The sequence below is a fragment of the Cervus elaphus genome, chromosome 27, assembly GCF_910594005.1.
Source record: "Cervus elaphus chromosome 27, mCerEla1.1, whole genome shotgun sequence".
Lineage (NCBI taxonomy): Eukaryota > Metazoa > Chordata > Mammalia > Artiodactyla > Cervidae > Cervus > Cervus elaphus.
The window spans coordinates 50496424-50513460 of record NC_057841.1 but is presented as its reverse complement, the minus strand read 5'-3'; the positions used below and the strand labels follow the sequence as shown (position 1 = coordinate 50513460).

The window sequence follows — 17037 nt, the reverse complement described above, 5'->3', positions numbered from 1 at the left end:
GGCTCTGAGTCCTAGGACTTGGTTTGAGCAAGGATGTTTGTGAGCCGGATGCTTCTGAGAAGGTCACTCAGCTTCTCTGGGCTTCCATCTTCCTGGCTGTACAGTGTCATGGGGGGAGTTTGCAGGCAGGGACCACACCTTCTCTGGTGTGCATACCCACAGGTAGCAAAGACCCTGGGATACCACCAATGCTCAGTAAACAGTTAACTCTATCCAACCTGCCAGACAGGTACGTGACTGCCATTTTTTAATTATAAAGCATCACACAAGTGTTAGCTAATATTAATATTCGCGTTAGTCGTGTCCGACTCTTTGCGACCCCGTGAATGGTCGCCTACCAGGATCCTCTCCATGGCATTTCCCAGGAAAGAATTGGAGTGAATTGCCATTCCCTTCTCCAAGGAATCTTCCCGACCCAGGGATCAAACCCTGGTCTCTAATGTTAGTACGAGCATTAGGCTGTTAGTCTCCTAGTTCCGAGTCACACTTCGTCTTCCTGTTGCTTCTGAAAGCCAGGAGCAGTCAGAGAAGGGGGCCTAGATGTTTGTGGCCACACGTTTGCAGACATATGTGGGCCTGCCGCCTTCTCAGTGTCTATACGCTCCGGGAGGAGAAAAGAAGGGATAAGCGTGGAGAAAGGGAGGGAGGTCGGACTGCACAGCCTGGTCAAGGGCCAAGCGTTTCTCCACATGACAGCGGGCTAGAGCCAGACCCCTCGGCACCTTGACCTCTGGTTCCGTGTCTCCTCGGGGAGAGCCAGGCATGCACGCCCTGCAGAGGTCTGGCCCTTGACAGACAGTGCCGACTGATCATGGAGCCAAGGGCTAGGGAGACGGAGCCTGGGTGATGATGTCCTCTGGCCCGTTTCCAGCCCTTCCTGGAGATTCGAGGAAACAAGTCATTAGTCTGGAGTGTTCCTTAATGAGAGCAAGGCAGCCAGATTGTTGGGTTTGAGAGCCCCCAGGTCAGGGTCGGGGAAGGCACCTGAAATCATTAGGGACCTTTTGTTGCCTGAGGGGCCATGAACTTGAACCTTATTTCTCCAGAGGTGAAGGGGTGCCCAACATTTGGGAGGATGGATGGGGTGAGGGATGGGTAACTATTAACTTGGAAAGTTGATAGCGTCACATTCTCACTGCAGACCATAATTGGGGGAAGAGACCTTCGTGATCACTCCCTTAACTAGCAGAGGAGAACATGAAGGCTCAGAGAGGGAACGAGGCTTGTCAGGAGGTCCCGTCAGACTCTTCTTGTCTCACAAGCCTGGATTTTTTTCAGGTCTTTATTGAACTGAATTTGTTACAGTATTGTTTCTGGTTTCTGTTTGGCTTTCTGGCCACTGTTGAACCTGCACCCCGTGCACTGGAAGGCGAAGTCTTAACCACTGGACTGCCAGGGAAGTCCTAAGCCTGGATGGTTTCTCCTTTTTTTTTTTTTTTCCCTTGTGACATTATTTTTTGAGGCTTAACGCACGTTCCAAGAAAAAAAAAATCAGGATACAGAAAAAAAAATTATCCATGCTATTTATTCACTCTCACTCACAGAAGCTGTTAGCTCTAATGACCTTTCCAAATTAATAAAATCTGTAAATGTTCGATTGTGTATTGCACACATTGAGTTACACCTCTAAATGGCTGGAGGGACCCGCTTGCCCGCCTGGAGTATCTAGCTCGAGGGTTCTGTAGTCAGCTGGTATGCTCTGCACCCCAGGCAGGGACCTGTGCCCGGATTCCCTGGGAAAGGAGGCCCGGCCCGTTTTCCCTCCCAGAGCTTTCAAAACATGTTAGTGACGATCCTGGTCCAAAGGTCCTTCCAGGGAATTTAGGGGAGAGACAAACCCTTCAAACATGAATACAGAATCATTCCCAAACAAGTGCTCGATTGTGGCTTTGTGATGTTCGCAGGACTTAGATCCACTAGAACGAGTAGGATTCTGTTTGGCGGAGGCCACAGGAAACGGCTTTCTGGGCAGGGAGCATGGGGTGAGAAGGAGCCCATGTGCCTGGGAGAGGAAGCTGGTCCTGGGTTTGGTGAATGGGACTGGCTGGGTGGAAGGGGTCCCCTCTCTGGGCGGTGATGGGGTTCGGACTCTGCGAAGTGGGCACGAGGAGATCCTGTTTCTTGTGCTCAGACACCTCCACCTGTGATGATGCTGCATGAACGCCATGTTTGCAAGCCATGGGTTCCCTGGCCCAGAGTCACACAGCCCAGTTTGTCCTTGAGTGAGAAAAGCTATGTTACTACAGGATGATTTTTTTTAAGTGTGGTAAAATATGCGTAACATTTACCATATTAACCATCTTTAAGTGTATAGGTTAGTGGCATTGTTTATTCACATTGTCGTGCAACCATTGCTACAGTACGTCTCTAGAATGTATGGTTTCATCTTCATCTTCCCCAAATTAAACACTTAACTTTCCATTCCCCCCTCACCCCAGTTCCTGGTAACCTCTCGACTCTACTTTCTGTCTCTATGAATTTGACTACCCAGTGAGTGAAGTGTGAAAGTTGGCTCAGTCGTGTTTGACTCTTTGTGACCCCATGGACTGTAGCCTGCCAGGCTCCTCTGTCCATGGAATTCTCCAGGCAAGGATACTAGAGTGGGTAGCTGTTCCCTTCTCTGGGGGATCTTCCCAACTCAGGGATCAAACCCAGGTCTCGCGCATTGCAGGCGGATTCTTTACCGTCTGAGCCACCAGGGAAGCCCAGATACCCATATGAGTAAAATCATACATTTGTCCGTTTGTCTTATTTTCACTTATAATGTCCTCTAGTTCATCCATGTTGTAGGATATATCAGAATTCGCTTCCTTTTTAAGTCTGAGTAACATTCCGCCATATGCATGGACCACATTTTGTTCACCCATTCGTCCAATGGACTCTCGGGTTTCTCCCATCTTCTGCCTATTGTGAGTGATGCTGCTATGAACATGGGTGTGCGAGTATCTAAGTCCCTTGCAGGACGATTTTGAGCTTTTAAAAGCAAATGCTTCGGGCTTTCAAATCATCAGGGGTGATCAACTGACCCTCACTGCTATCACTCCATGAGGAACAGATTGTCAGATTGCTGTTTCCCATGTGTGAAGACTCTTCTGCCTTGAGCAGAGCTCTTCATTACCCTCTGCCAGGGACACAGATTGCAGGCTGGACTCTGCGTGCACGCGGCCTTTCCCCACGCCACACTCAGCGGCTTCCGTCTGCACGCTAGCCAGTGTCAAGGCCTCTTTGCCTTCACTTCTTATCCTGCAACGCATCAGTCGTGTTGAACTTGTCCCTCACTGAGGTAGCAGATGCTCTGCACTCTTGCTGGGTAAGTTCTTTCTCCTACCTTCTAAAATGGATTTAGCCACGATCGTAAAAGCCACGGGAAATCACACAGGCACAGTGCTCCCTTCTGGTCCTGTGTCCTCCCCACCTCCTCCAAAAATCTCTCCGAACGCTGCCGAAGAACTAAAAGACATGCTGTCTTGAAGCATCACTACCGCTGGCCATTAATTGCCTCTACAGATCCCAAACTCACCTAAAACACATTAAAGTGGTGACATCCTCAGGCAGAAAGGCAGGAGAACGCACAGTTCAGGTTGGCATTGTCATTAACTCAAGTCTTTGGTGTCAACTCCCTCCCGCACGGAATGTCCTGCCTGGCCCTACAGTCAACCTCCGAAATGCATTTTCTGGCCTTTGTTGGTTTGTGTCAGCTCTTGAACATTATTTAAATGTAGTTTGGGGCCCATGCATGCAATTACCATTGTGTTATTATTCAGAACCAGATTGTTAAGATTCAGGCAGCTGTACAAGGAGATGCCCTGTGCTGTGAGGTCCAATTTAGGAGGGCCTTCCGAGCTAGCGCGCAGGGTTGCTAGGCAACCCCATGCTACAGAAGAGGAGGCCTCACTCCGAGTGGGAAGAAGCCCAGCGCCTTCAGGGAATTGGAGGCAGTGGTCAATCTGAGACTGGCATGGCGCCGGGGAGGGGGAGGGAGGCGACGTGGGCCGAACCCTCGGCCGGAGGAGGGGGGATCTTGCCAGGGGCGGCCACCCAACTAGCACGCAGTGTTCCTGGGAGGGGAGAGTGCTGCTGGGAGTGAGAACGCAGAGAAGGTGCAGAAGCCAGAGGTCGGCCAGGAAACTGCTGAAGGATACCCAGAGCAGATGCTAATATGCTTCTCCATCCCTTTCTTCTCTTTGCAGGAAATGAGCAGGTTTGCACAGAAACTGCTGGCCTGAAATTTAAGAAGAAGACGTGGTCGCTTGTGAGTCTGAATTTTGCTTTCTTCGGTCTGTGGTTTGACAGTGTTCCTGGGAAGTGGGTGGGTTTCCCCGTTTGGGGAAGGGAACGTGACCTGGACGAAGTCGGGCTTTTGGTTCTTCCAGAAGGTGCCTCTGGCTGGGTGGGACTGGACCCAGGGACGGAAGTCTGTGAAGGCTCATGGTCTGAGCCCTGGCTCAGCCCTTGGTGGAGGGTGCGCCCACTGGCTCATGATAGAGAGCAGTTCCACTGGGGTCGATTGGTGTGTGAGGAAAGCAGGACTCCTTTGGTATGAGGGTGACGTGGTTTTTTGTTTTTTTAATTTTTTGCCCTGTTTGTGGGGCCACGGACAGTTTGCACAATTCCAAGTTTGCTGCTAGGGTGATATTATTTAAAACAGTAAATTCTCATACAGGCCATTTAGCAGTGTGTTAAACTGAGAGCAATCATATGACCCAGTCCATTACTCAATCTGGGAATATTATTAATTCGCCAGACGCCTGGCACTATCTGGTGGCTCTGAGAAATACAAGAGAAGCTGCAGGTTCAGGCTCTGTTTTGGAGGAACTGTCAGTCCAGTGTGGGAAGAGAAGACATCTGCCCATGAAACCATGAAAGAACTTTATGAAAGGGCACGCATCCTGCTCTGGCCTGGATGGCACAGGCAGAAATACTGGTGATGGGAGTGGTTAGGGAAGGCGTCCTGGGAAAAGGGAGACGTGAGCTGGGCTGATGGAGGAGGGAGGCTGTTCCAGGGAGAAAGGAACAAGGATGAGGCCCCAGGATGGGAACACCCAATGGCCTATGTGGAGGATGTCATAGACATGGGTCTAATGGGGAGGGGAGGAGATGCTCGTGACACTGGGCAGGGCCAGATGGTATAGGGCTTGAAATGTCTTCATGAAGGGTCCACAAAGAATCAGAATAGCAAGAATCCCTGATCTATGTAAGTAAAATTAAGTTTCTGCCAGTTTATGACTCGTTACGTGGAAAAGACTATATGGGTTTTTCAACAAGTTCAAAGTTGTATTCAAGATTAACATAGACACTGGGTAGATTACAGGAAATTCACATTGGGGATACTCCTTGTATCTCAGTGAGAGAGAGAGAGAGAGATTCAACCTTCTCCAGACAACTGCAACTGAGGGTCATGAGACCATGATGGGGACACACCCAAAGCTGCAGGTGGACAGTCACCAGGACAGTGTCCCCCATGTCCACTTGCTTTTTCCTGGAGCTGCTTCTCATGCAGGGAGCTCCAGGTACTATGCCCAGGGTGAGGAGCAGCTGGGGTGTATTTATTTAACAAAGGTTAATTTAATTATTTCATCCAAGCAAGCAGAGGATACTTGCTTGCTCTGAATGTCAAGAACAACCAGTATTTATGTAGCGTTGCCAATTTGCAGCACGCTTGACGGCACTGCCTCATCTGAGCCTCACAAAGGCTCTGTCAGGCAGTGCCATTCTGCAGATGAGGAAATCGAGGCTCGAAGTGGTTCAGTATTTCATTCAAGATTGCTCAGCAGGTAGAGCCGAGATTCATAATGACTTTCCACTGCACACTGCTGTATACCTCCTGCTCATTCGTCCTGGGGAAGAGAGTTGTGCAGTCTTACCAGGTCTAGCTGTGGGAACTCTGTTCCAAATGGTCACCGTTTTGCTATGCTGCCTTTCATGGGATGTATGGTATCAGACTGGTGATTTTGACTGGGCAGGAAATTGGTTATGGTTCTGCTCTCAAAGAGGAAGGCTCATGTATGCTTCTACCACCAGGGGCAAGCCTCTGGAAAGATACAGGAAGGCTGCATTTGATTGACTTAGGTTGGGTTCTCTAGAAGCAGAACCTGAGACAAGGATTCAGGCACATGTGATGTAGCAAAAGAGAGCGTTAGGGAAAGCTTGTAAGGGAGGCAGGAAAAGAGGCAGAGTCAGGAAGGAGGAGCTGAGCAAAGGTGTATCAGAGCAAGCCTCTTCTTGATTGGGTGCCCAGCGGGAAAAGAGAGGTCTGAGTGGGGCATTGGTCACATTTATTACCCTGCCATGAGCATCAGTGCTGTGAAGATAGCCAAATGTAATCTTCACCTGACCTGGCAGTAATTTTCATTGCATTTTAAGAGTATCAATATTAAAATAGAAATCAATGGTGTCAAAGTCTGTCTTCACTGAAATAACTATGTGCTTTTTTAAACTATAATTTTATTCTTAATAGGTAATACAGTTCCATGGCCCTAAATGCAAAAGTATCAAAAAGTATGCTGTGAAAAATCTCCTTCCCACCTCTGTCCCAAGCAGCCTGACTCCTCCTCTGTTGACAACTAATATTACCCAGATTTTGGGTTACTTTCTGATGACAGTCTATATACACCAACAGTGGTGCAGTTTAGATTTCAAAGTTTTGATCAGTCCGATTGCAGTATAGTAAGACACCACCCACTTGGTCCTTAAGAATCAGCAGAACTGCGTCTGTTCCAGAATCGGTTGAGCTGAGATGTACCTTTTATTTGGAGAGAGAGCATTTCATCAAGTCAGTTCTCAGTGAAATGTTCGAAAGATGCAAAGCCTTTATAAACATTTCCAAACTCCTTAGAGTTACTATATAAACAATTGATATAAGAATTGAAAATTGTTATTTCCTCATTAAAGCAGATCACCAATAAAGAGCTTGAGATGCTGTGTTACAGCCCTTGAAATTCCCAAATATTTTAAATAATGTCAACTTTCACGAAATTCACTCATTCAAATTGTTGCATTTATCACCTTATGTTATTTGCGTATCATTTGATGACTTACTGAAATGTGTATTGTTTCCTAAATGTGTTTAGGTCTGCTGCAGTGTCAGCGCCTTGTGAGTTCTCACTGTGGTTTCCTTTTATGAATTGACTTTACTACTAATATGTAATCTGGAGACACTTTCCTCAACATAGGAGTGGGTCAGTGATAGCATAGGCTCCATTGTTGGTGAGCTCCCTGTTGGAGGAGATGTTGAAAGAGCAGCTGGGTCATCTCTCAGCAAAGTCACGAAGGAAGTCTATCCTTCATGACGGGCAGGTTTAGAAGACTTTTAAGTTGCTGTCATAGCTGTGTCTGGTCTCCATGGCTTCGTTATCCTTATTTCCTTAGAGGTCATTTACCTCGTGTGAAATGCAGGCTGTCGGGCTCACACTGCACAGTTACCTTCTGAATTTTTGTCCCACATGCCTATAAATGTCCAAATGGAACTTCCTTTGTGGCCTCGTAGGCCTGGCATGTGTGTTTTCCTCTTTCCTGCTCTCTGTTGTGTTTACACTCTCTCTTGGGTCACAAGAAAATCCACCAACTTGTATCTGACCTGTTCAAGCCCCAAGACAGGTTTTGGTGACACTCCCACAAGTCAATGAAAAAAAAAAAAATCTCATTTCCGTCCAAGAAATAGAATCATTATCTTGATTGAAATAATATCTTTCCTCAACCTGCAACCAGATAAAGCATCAAATTGGTGGAGTTTCCTTATCACTGCACAGAGTTAGCAGGACCCAGAATAATGGCCTGTCAGCAACTGCTGGGGGTTGGGGGTGGTGTTCTGTGAGGCAGGGGCCACAGCTCCTGGACTGATGTGGGTTATGTGATGTCTGGTGTAAAGTAATTCCATTAATGACAATTATTATTATAGTAACAGAGAAGGTACTGTGGTGCCTAGAACTGGGAAAGCAATAAATGCAACTGCTACCATGATTATGGTGGTGGTGTTTCATTAGGCAACATCTAACGCATGTGGCTTCCCTGGTAGCTCAGATGGTAAAGAGTCTGCCTGCAATGCAGGATACTCGGGTTTGATCCCCGGGTTGGGAAGACCCCCTGGAGAAGGAAATGGCAACCCACTCCAGTATTCTTGCCTAGAAAATCCCATGGATGGAGAAGCCTGGCGGGCTTGGCAGGCTACAGTCCATGGGGGTTGCAAAGAGTCGGACACGACTGAGCGACTAACACTTTCACTTTCACTAACACGAACGGGCAATGGAAGGAGTGCCTGAAAGCTGTAGATGATTTAGGATGTAGACTTTGGGGATATGACTGTTGTAGAATCCTATGTTCACTGACCTGAGAGTCCCAGGACTGCAGTCAGAGTAAGGGGGTAATTGGGTCTTAGTTTGGGGTGAACAAGCAGAGGTCAGCAAACCAACATCTTTAGGAAGAAAAATGGAAGAGCCTTAGGCAAGGAGGCAGGGGGTCTGGGTTCCAGCCCAGACCCACCACTGTCACCATGCAGTTGGGGCTTTGGGGTTCTGGGCTGTCTCCCATTCAGACAGGGTTACATGGAGGTGTCAGGAGAAGGAGGCAAGGCGATGTGTGTGCAGAGTCCAGGGCATTGCCTGTTCTAAGTGGCCCTGTTCCCTGTTCACTGAGAGGTGCAGCTCTGCTATCTCTTGGGCATTTTTGAGGGCTTATTCTGTGACAGATGTATTCTAACATTTTACATGTATTAACTCACTTAACCCTCCCAACACTCTTACACATTAAAGACTGCCTTTTACAGGTGAGGAGATGCAGAGAGGTTCAGTAACTTGCCCAGGGTCACACACACAGTCAGTCAGTGATGGATCAGGGATTTAAAGCCAAGCAGTCTGGTTGGAGCTCTTGAAAACTTAAAACAGGACTAAATAATACACTTCAAACCTGTGGGGCTTTTACCAAACCTTAAACAACTAGCATCCTGTGATAGGGAGAAATAATAATAATAGTGATGATGATGACATCTTCATGATATCCCAGGAGGCATAGAGGTGGTTCTTGTGGCAGAAATGGGACACAATGGAATTCTAGCCAAGGTTCCTGATCTTGGGCCCTGATAACTCACATCCTCTTTTGGCTTGGGATCCGGTCAAGCTGTCCCCAGCTGCAAGCGCACAGAAGACCACCAGCATATGCGGGACCTGCCCCCATTGACTTGTTCCAGTCTGGTCCACCCCTCCATCTTCCTGCAGAGCCCTCCCAGGCCCTGGGGGCTGTGCTGTCTGCCAAGACTTCCCCAGAAGAGGGAACCATCCCCCTACACCCCACCCCACTCCTGCTTCACTCCCTCTCTCCCCAGGCACATCGTAAGTGAAATGAAAGCCCATATCTTCAGAATCTTATTTTCAAGAGGAGTGCTGGCCTGCCGGTGAGCGTTCCTGATTACCATGGTAATCACCAGCTGAATGGAGTGATTTTATAATACATTTCCATCAGAAATATGAACAGGTGTGCAAGGGAAATCAACATTTATCAACAAGATAGGTCTTGGGAGATTAATAATGAATTTAGGATGACTCAAGGAAACAAAAGGGAGAAAGAAAGGATTCCTCCTTTTACTTGCAGTCAAGATCCTTCCAGCCTTATCTCTGACCATTTCCCATCTCATCTCACTCCCACCCCCACCTATGAGCTTTTCACTCACAGTTCTCCTTGCCCTTCCCTCTCCTCTCTCCTTTCCAGTCCTTAGCCATCTGTCAAAGCCCAGCTCCTCCAGGAAGCCTTCTTTGGTTCACTCAGCCTCCAGGAATCTCGGCTTTCTCTGTCCCTTGGCAGCCCCTTACTGGGTCTGTGTAGCCTCCCTCACTCCCCAGTCAGCTTGGAGGACCCCCAAGGGAACTATATTCATCCATCCAGGTCAACAGGCACAGACTCTGCTGAGCCAACTCTTATCAGCTGGGGGCTCTGGTTTCACCCATGGTTCTCAAGGATAATGAGCCTCCACTGAGCGAAGACTCTCACTGTCTTCCTCAGGGCCCGATTAACACCACCACCATGATACCTCTCAGTGACTCTAGAGCTCGGAGTGCTGAAATCCAGACTTGTGTGTTCCTGTGAGATTCAAGGAATTCCTTGGCATTGTGGTCCTTCTTCCAGAGATGAAGCTTGCAGTGGGGAATCCAAGCAAGCTTGCAAAGCAGTTCTGAGCTCTGAGCCTCAGGGTCCCTGAATCATCACTTTCCTCCCTCCCATACAAAAATCAGTTCTGGTGCTGGATTTGGGAAACCACACCCCTGCAACCAGGAGGGGCGTTCCTGCTCTACTGAGGCCACCCTAGGCTCCAAGGAGGCATAGGGGGTCGAGGGGGGCTGGTGTCTAGTGCTGGGTGGGGTCGAGGAAGAGGCAGCCTTGCCCATCTGGCCCTGGACCTTCGTCCCGGGCCCACAAGTGTCTCAGACCCGGCACGTCAGGGTTTGTCGTTGGTGTGAGCAGGAGACCAGAGGGACTTGACAGAGGCCTTGGCATGAAAGGCCTTCTTCACTTTCAAGAAGAACAATGCATCAGAGGCGTCGCCAGGCCCACTCTGATGGCATGAGAGGCATTAGCTAATATTTTGATTTTAATAGGATGAATAATAAAGAGCCTGCCTGTCTCTTGGAACTAATTTTGAAGAACGGGTTCTGCCACACGTTCCTCTGGTTGAATCAGGCTCCGAAAGAATGGATAACAAAAGGTTTAACCAAAAAGAAAAGGCATTCCTCCACCAACTTTTCTCTCTTTTAATTCCCTTCTTGTCATGCGTCTCAGTTAACAGTAACTTATGAAAAGATGAAATAGAGTTGAACAGGAGGCCCTGAGCCTCAGAAGAGGGCTCGGGCGGCAGCCCTTGCTTTTGTTCTGCAGCAGGAATGGCTTCGCGGTGGGTCCCCTCCCTGAGCCGGGTGCGTGGGCCTCGAGGGCAGACATGTACGGCAGTCTCCGGGTGGGGCGGCGGCAGGGGGGTGCCTGGCCTCCCTCCACAGGTGTCTGCTGGAGGCAGGGGCTGGCGGGAAGCAGGAGGTGAACTCAAAGTGAGCGATTTGAAGGGAGTTGAGTCCGAAGGCCTGTGCAGGATATAGGGGACCCCCAGGCCCCAGTGCTGTGCCCCGGGGCTATTGACACTGCGGCTGAAGGGGCTGGGGGCGCGAGGGTGCTGTGGAGGGGACCACCTCGCTGGGCCGAGACCTGAGGGGCCCCTGAAGACAGAGAGACAAGGCATTGAACAGCCAACCTCCCTCTCTCCCTCCCCGCAGGCTCCTCTGGGGCCTCCGTTAGCTGAGCCAGCAGGAAGGGGTCAGAGGGCGAGCGGCCATTGCTGCAGTCTGTAGGGGCACGGCCTCTGGGCAGAGCCCAGTGCCAGGGGCAGAGTGAGCCCAGAGGGGCAACTGGGGACAGCAGCACAGCGCCTCTGTCCTCGTGACATCCCGGGGGCAGAGGGGAGGCCCAGCATCCTTGTCAGGGTCTAGAGCCTTGGGGTTGATTTCAGGGCCTCCAGGGAAGTCCCCAGCCTCTTCTCCAGGGACCGCCATTCTTTTCACCAGAACATGCTGTCACCGCGGTTCTGCTGGAGAGGGGCGCTGGGGCCATGCTGAATCCACGCTGAAATGCCCTGTCTGATGCCTCACCGGAAGGAGCTCTGGCAAGAAAGCCACCAGGAGTGGGCCCTGAAGGAGACACTAGCTGAAGAAAAGTGGGGGTCAGGGCCAGAGCAAAGGACACAGAGGCTCAGCCCGCCAAAGCCTCGCCTGGGACAGTGCCGGTCTGGGGTCACAATCCTGCGAGAGCCTCCGATCCCCCCACCATGGCTGTCAGAGCCACAGGCAGCTCTCAGCTTTGCTCCCCGCAGAGCTCAGGGTGATCCTGCCCTTCCCACGGCCAGCCAGCATAATCTGAGAGCGAAGCCTGGCCAGCACAGCGTTTCAGGTGTCCAACAGCCCATGAGGTGGGAGCACAGACAGAGATGTGAGGCTCTTGCTCAAGGCCACACTGAACCCAGATGCTTGATTTCTGAGCTGCCCCCTGGTCTGGCTGCCTGCCCAGGGTCTTCTGGCAGAGGAGGGTCTGCACCTGCAGAGAAGGGAACGTCATCCAGTGTTGGAACTTCCAATTAAAATCATTTTATTAGGAAATAATTTCAAGTTAAAGAGAAACTGCAAAAAATGAAAATAAGACCCTTACATCTTTGTATTCTAGACCCATCTATTGTTAGAAACTTACCCCATTCCCTTTATAACCTTTGCTTTCTCACTGTATCAACTGTATCACTTGTATCTCTCTCTCTCTTTCTCTCACACACACACACATTTTGTCTGAACCACTTGAGGGTGTTACCCCTAAATACTTCAGTATGTGTTTTCTAGGGATAGGGGTATCCTCTAGCATAATCACAGTATGGCTGATCAATGCATGGAACATGAATGCATACTTTTATCTAATTACCAGCCTACCTGTTGTGTTTCGATTTCATCAGTTAAGCTCATGATGCTCTTTACGGCACGACCCTGTCCACTGAGGATCCTGTCTAGGGTTGGATGTTGCTTTGTTATGTCTCTTAGGCCTCCTTTAATCTGGAACATTTTTGCAGCCTTTCTTTGTCTTTTAGAACTTTGAGATGTGTAAAGAATACCAATGCTCCCTTACTTTCCATAAAATGTTCCTCATTTTGGGTTTGTCTGATGTTTCCTTGTCATTAGACTCAGGTTATGCATTCTTGGCAGATGCCTGCCTGCACTACCTTGGGCTCTTCTCAGGCAATCACACCAGGAATCACTCACTAGTCCCCACTGGTGATGTTAATTTTGATCTGCCAGTCAAGGTATTGCCAATTTCGCCACTATATGAGGATCATTGTTTTTTCTTCCTTAAAACTAGCATGCAGTCTATAGGAAGACTGCAATTGTGCAAGTCCCTATTCTTCATGGATGTAGTATCCATTGATGACTCATGCCTGGTCCCATTGTTAACACGATGGTTGCTGCAAATCAATGCTTTTCCAGCTTCAGCATTACCTCCGTATTTATCAGTTGGCCCTTGGCTTTCTACCATAACAGTAGAATTTATTTGTGCTGCAAACAGTATACATTTACTACTGTAAGCAATAAAGTGTATTTATTTGTCTGTCTTGTGAATTTCAGTTTTTCTAAGAGTTTATTAATATTATTTTTCACTGTACTCAACTATTTTGGGGATTAAGCTGCCCCAGAGTCGACTGGTAGAGGAGCCCCTCTAAGTTGACTCCCATGATATTTTGATATGTCACCAGTCCTATTATGGAGCACTTTCTTGCTCTTGCTCTCTGGCCTAACAAGAGGTTCCAGGCTCATCTTATACCTGCCTGGTGCTAGCTCTGCAATCAATCATTTCTCTGAGAAGCCTTGCTTCCTTTTAGTGGAGAATGGTATTAGAGGCTAAGATCTGGGCTCTGAGTGTGCTCACGGCTATTGATTGTCTTTGCTTCTTGGCCCTTTTAAGGGATAGAACTAGAAAATATAAGTATGCATAACACATAAACATAAATTTCATAATACATGTATACACATATGCACATAGACATGCATATGTATTTACATATTCATCTGTGAGACATTATGAGTCCACAGCAGTAATTCCAAATCCAATCTGCCTCCACAGGGTTGCTTTTTGTCTTACCCCATTCCAGACTTATATGTCTTTCTTCCACAGTGAAAACTCAGGTTCCCCCAAACCATCAACACATTCACTCACTCGCTTAATCCTGTGTTAAATCTAAAATAGCATCAGAATTGTTTCACTGACCCTGATACAGTCAACAAATCTTGTCCGCTTACTCCAACCCATCTCTGCTGTTAGATTTTATTTATTTTTTCAGTTTTCATTAAAATTAGGGACTTTCCCTTCCCATTCTTATTGATGTAATTTTGTTTTTTTAAAAATAGGTTGGATACTAACATACTTTCAAAAATCAAAACCACACAAAAAGGTATACCAGGAAAACACTCTCTCCTGCGTTCCTTCTACCCCATCTCCCCCGGTAGGAAGTCAACTTAATTGTTTCATATTTACACTTCTATTTCTTTCTATAAAAATAAACACTTTTTATGTGTTTTGAAATTTTCCCTTCTTTTTTACACAAAAATATAGTGTATTATATATGCTTTTTAAACACTTTGCTTTATGTATTCAGTCTCCTGGAAAACACTACATACCATTCATAGAGGTCTTCCTCATTCTTTTTTATAGCTGCATAGTACTCGGTGTATGCATACCATAGTTTATCCAACCACTGTCCTATGCATGACCATAAAATGACTATAAATAATGCTGCAAAGCTTGTGTGTGTGTGTTGGAAGTGTATTTTCAGGGTAAATTTCTCAGAATGGGATTACTGAATTGAAGAGTAAATGTGTATAGAGTTTTGTAAGATATTTCCAGGTACCCTTTCATGGGGTTGTGCCAGTTTGCATTCCTACCTGTTTCCTCATAATCTTGCTAAAGAAGATACTGTCAAGTTTTGAAACTTTTGCCAATGTCATGAGTATGAAATGGTATCTTAGTGTAGTTTTAATCCACATTTATCTTTATGTGTGAAGTTGAATATTTACATATTTAAGGATATTATTTATATTCCTTTTGTAAGTACATTCTTTTGACCATTCTTCTACTGCCCACTTTTTTATTGGGATTTTGGTTCTTTGTACTTCAATTCATAATAGCTTTTTAAAAACATAATAGTGATATTAAATCTTATCTACAATATATGTAGCAAATATTTTCTCCCCATTTATTGTTTATCTTTGATTTTACTTAAGGTGTTTGCCATATAATTTAAAAATTTTTATATAGTAAAATTCATCAACCTCTTACAGCCTCTGGATTTTCAGTCATAGTTGGAAAGCATTTTCCTACATCCATGTGGAAATATCATTTTTGATGGCTATATAATATTTACCCACAAAGATGAACCATCATTTATATATAAATGCTAAGATGAATTGGAGTTCCTAAGCAGATGGGGCAGAGGGCAGAAGAATGCAGAGGGGGGAGTAGCTTGAAGGTTGGAGGTTTGACAGCCTTGCACCCTCTTGGTGTCAGGATGCGGACAGAGGAAAAGGGATCCCTGCCTTGCAGTCATGCAAGGAATCACGTCTGGCCCCCATGACACGCTCCAGTGTCAAGACACACAAAAGAGGGCTGTGGGAATTTCAGAGGACTGACAAGTCCTTTGGGCTGGACACAGAGACACTGGGACAAGGTTGGGAACAGGGTGAGGCAAATGCATTTGGCAAATTTAAGGAGGCCTCATTCTCAGAGTTGTGCAAGTGCAGGGCTGGCACCTGGGAGTGAGGGTCTCCTTAAATTTTGTTCCCTGAGCATCTCACCTGCCTCCCCCGGTCCTTGCCCATCTTTAAGGGAGGAGCAAGACTTGAACTGGGCCTGAGTAAAAGTAGAAGCAAATGAATGGGGCCAGGGAAGTACTTGGCTGAGCCAGTAGGAGAACCATGCTCTATCAGTTGTTGTTGTTCGGTTGCATTCAACTCTTTGGGACCCCATGAACTGCAGCATGCCAGGCTTCCCTGTTTTTCACTTTCTCCGGGAGTTTGTTCAGACTCATGTCCACTGAGTTGATGATGCCATCCAACCATCTCATCCTCTGTTGCCCCCTTCTCCTCCTGCCCTCAATCTTTCCCAGCATCAGGGTCTTTTCCAATGAATTGGCTCTTCACATCAGGTGGCCAAAGTATTGGAGCTTCAGCTTTGGCATCAGTCTTTCCAATGAATATTCAGGGTTGATTTCCTTTAGGATGGACTGATTTGATCTCCTTGTTGTCCAAGGGACTCTCTAGAGTCCTTAGCACCACAGTTTGAAAGCATCAGTTCTTCAGTGCTCAGCCTTCTGTCCATCAGCTATGCTGTGCTGTGCGTAGTTGCTCAGTCATATCTGCCTCTTTGTGACCCCATGGACTGTAGCCCTCCAGGCACCTCTGTCCATGGGGATTCTCCAGGCAAGAATACTAGAGTGGGTTGCCATGCCCTCCTCCAGGGGATCTTTCTAACCCAGGGATCGAACCCAGACCTCCCACATTGCACATGGATTCCTCACCATTTGAGCCAGCAGGGAAGCCCTAGAACACTGGAGTAAGTAGCCTGTCCCATCTCCAGGGGATCCTCCTGACCCAGGAATCAAACTGGGAATCTCCTGCATTGCAGGCAGGTTCTTTATCAGCTGAGCTACCAGGAAAGTGGTCTGGCCAAATCAGAAAGTGGCATGATGGTGGGAAGGTGGTGTGGCAGAAGTCTGGATTTCATTCTGGTGTTGGAAACCCACTGCAGGACTTTAAGAAATTCAAGAAATTCTGCCAAACTGGGGGAAGTGGGGCTAAAAATCATCTCATCCCAGAGCCAATGTGAAGATTATATAAGATAATCAAAGTAAACACTTGCTGTTGGCACAGGGCCTGGAATGGAGTGGAAGCTCAATAAACACAAGTTTCCTGTGTGTGGAGGGCATCTACTGATTTTCTTAATCAGGTTTCGAGTCTAATGCCCTTGACACCATGGGACTGTTCAAATCTCAATGTGGAGGTAGAAAATTATAGCAAATAAACCTTGAAGGAAATTAACTGTTCACCTACCTCGGGAAGAGGGAGATGGGATTGTTCTAGGCAGCTTCAAGGCATCTGCTTTACAGAAATGGAAACTGAGGCCCAGCAAAGGTCTCACAGTGTATTAATGGCCCACAGTGGGCGAATGTATCCCCACACGTCCCCTCAAGACAGACACGGATGCTCACTCCCCCCGTGCCCTCGGCCCACCCTCCCCCAGCCCTGGAAAGCGCAGGAGCTTGTGTGCCAGAGGCTCTCCCAAGAGCCCCGCCAAGTGTTTCCTCCCTGGACCATGCTGACCGGAAGGGAGGCAAAGCTAGAAGGAGACAGAAGACAGGGCTAGGGGACAGCAGGCGGCTCCGCTGCCCTCTCCACCTCCAGGCCCCAGCCCTGGGGGGAGGGCTGGCCGAAGGACCCCAGGCCTGTCACTACTCCCCTCCTCTTCCCGGCGTCAGAGGAG

The 17037-nt window shown here is 47.8% G+C and overlaps 1 protein-coding gene across 2 annotated transcripts in view; it reads left to right on the top strand.

Annotated features, from left to right (window-relative positions):
- Window positions 1-17037, top strand: part of ZBTB7C (zinc finger and BTB domain containing 7C) — a 299319-nt gene that overhangs the window by 139169 nt on the left and 143113 nt on the right. For both annotated transcript variants that reach the window (XM_043889523.1, XM_043889519.1), the window contains exon 2: window positions 4191-4252. The gene's annotated coding sequence lies outside the window, so the exon portion shown is untranslated. The remainder of the gene's footprint in view (window positions 1-4190; window positions 4253-17037) is intronic.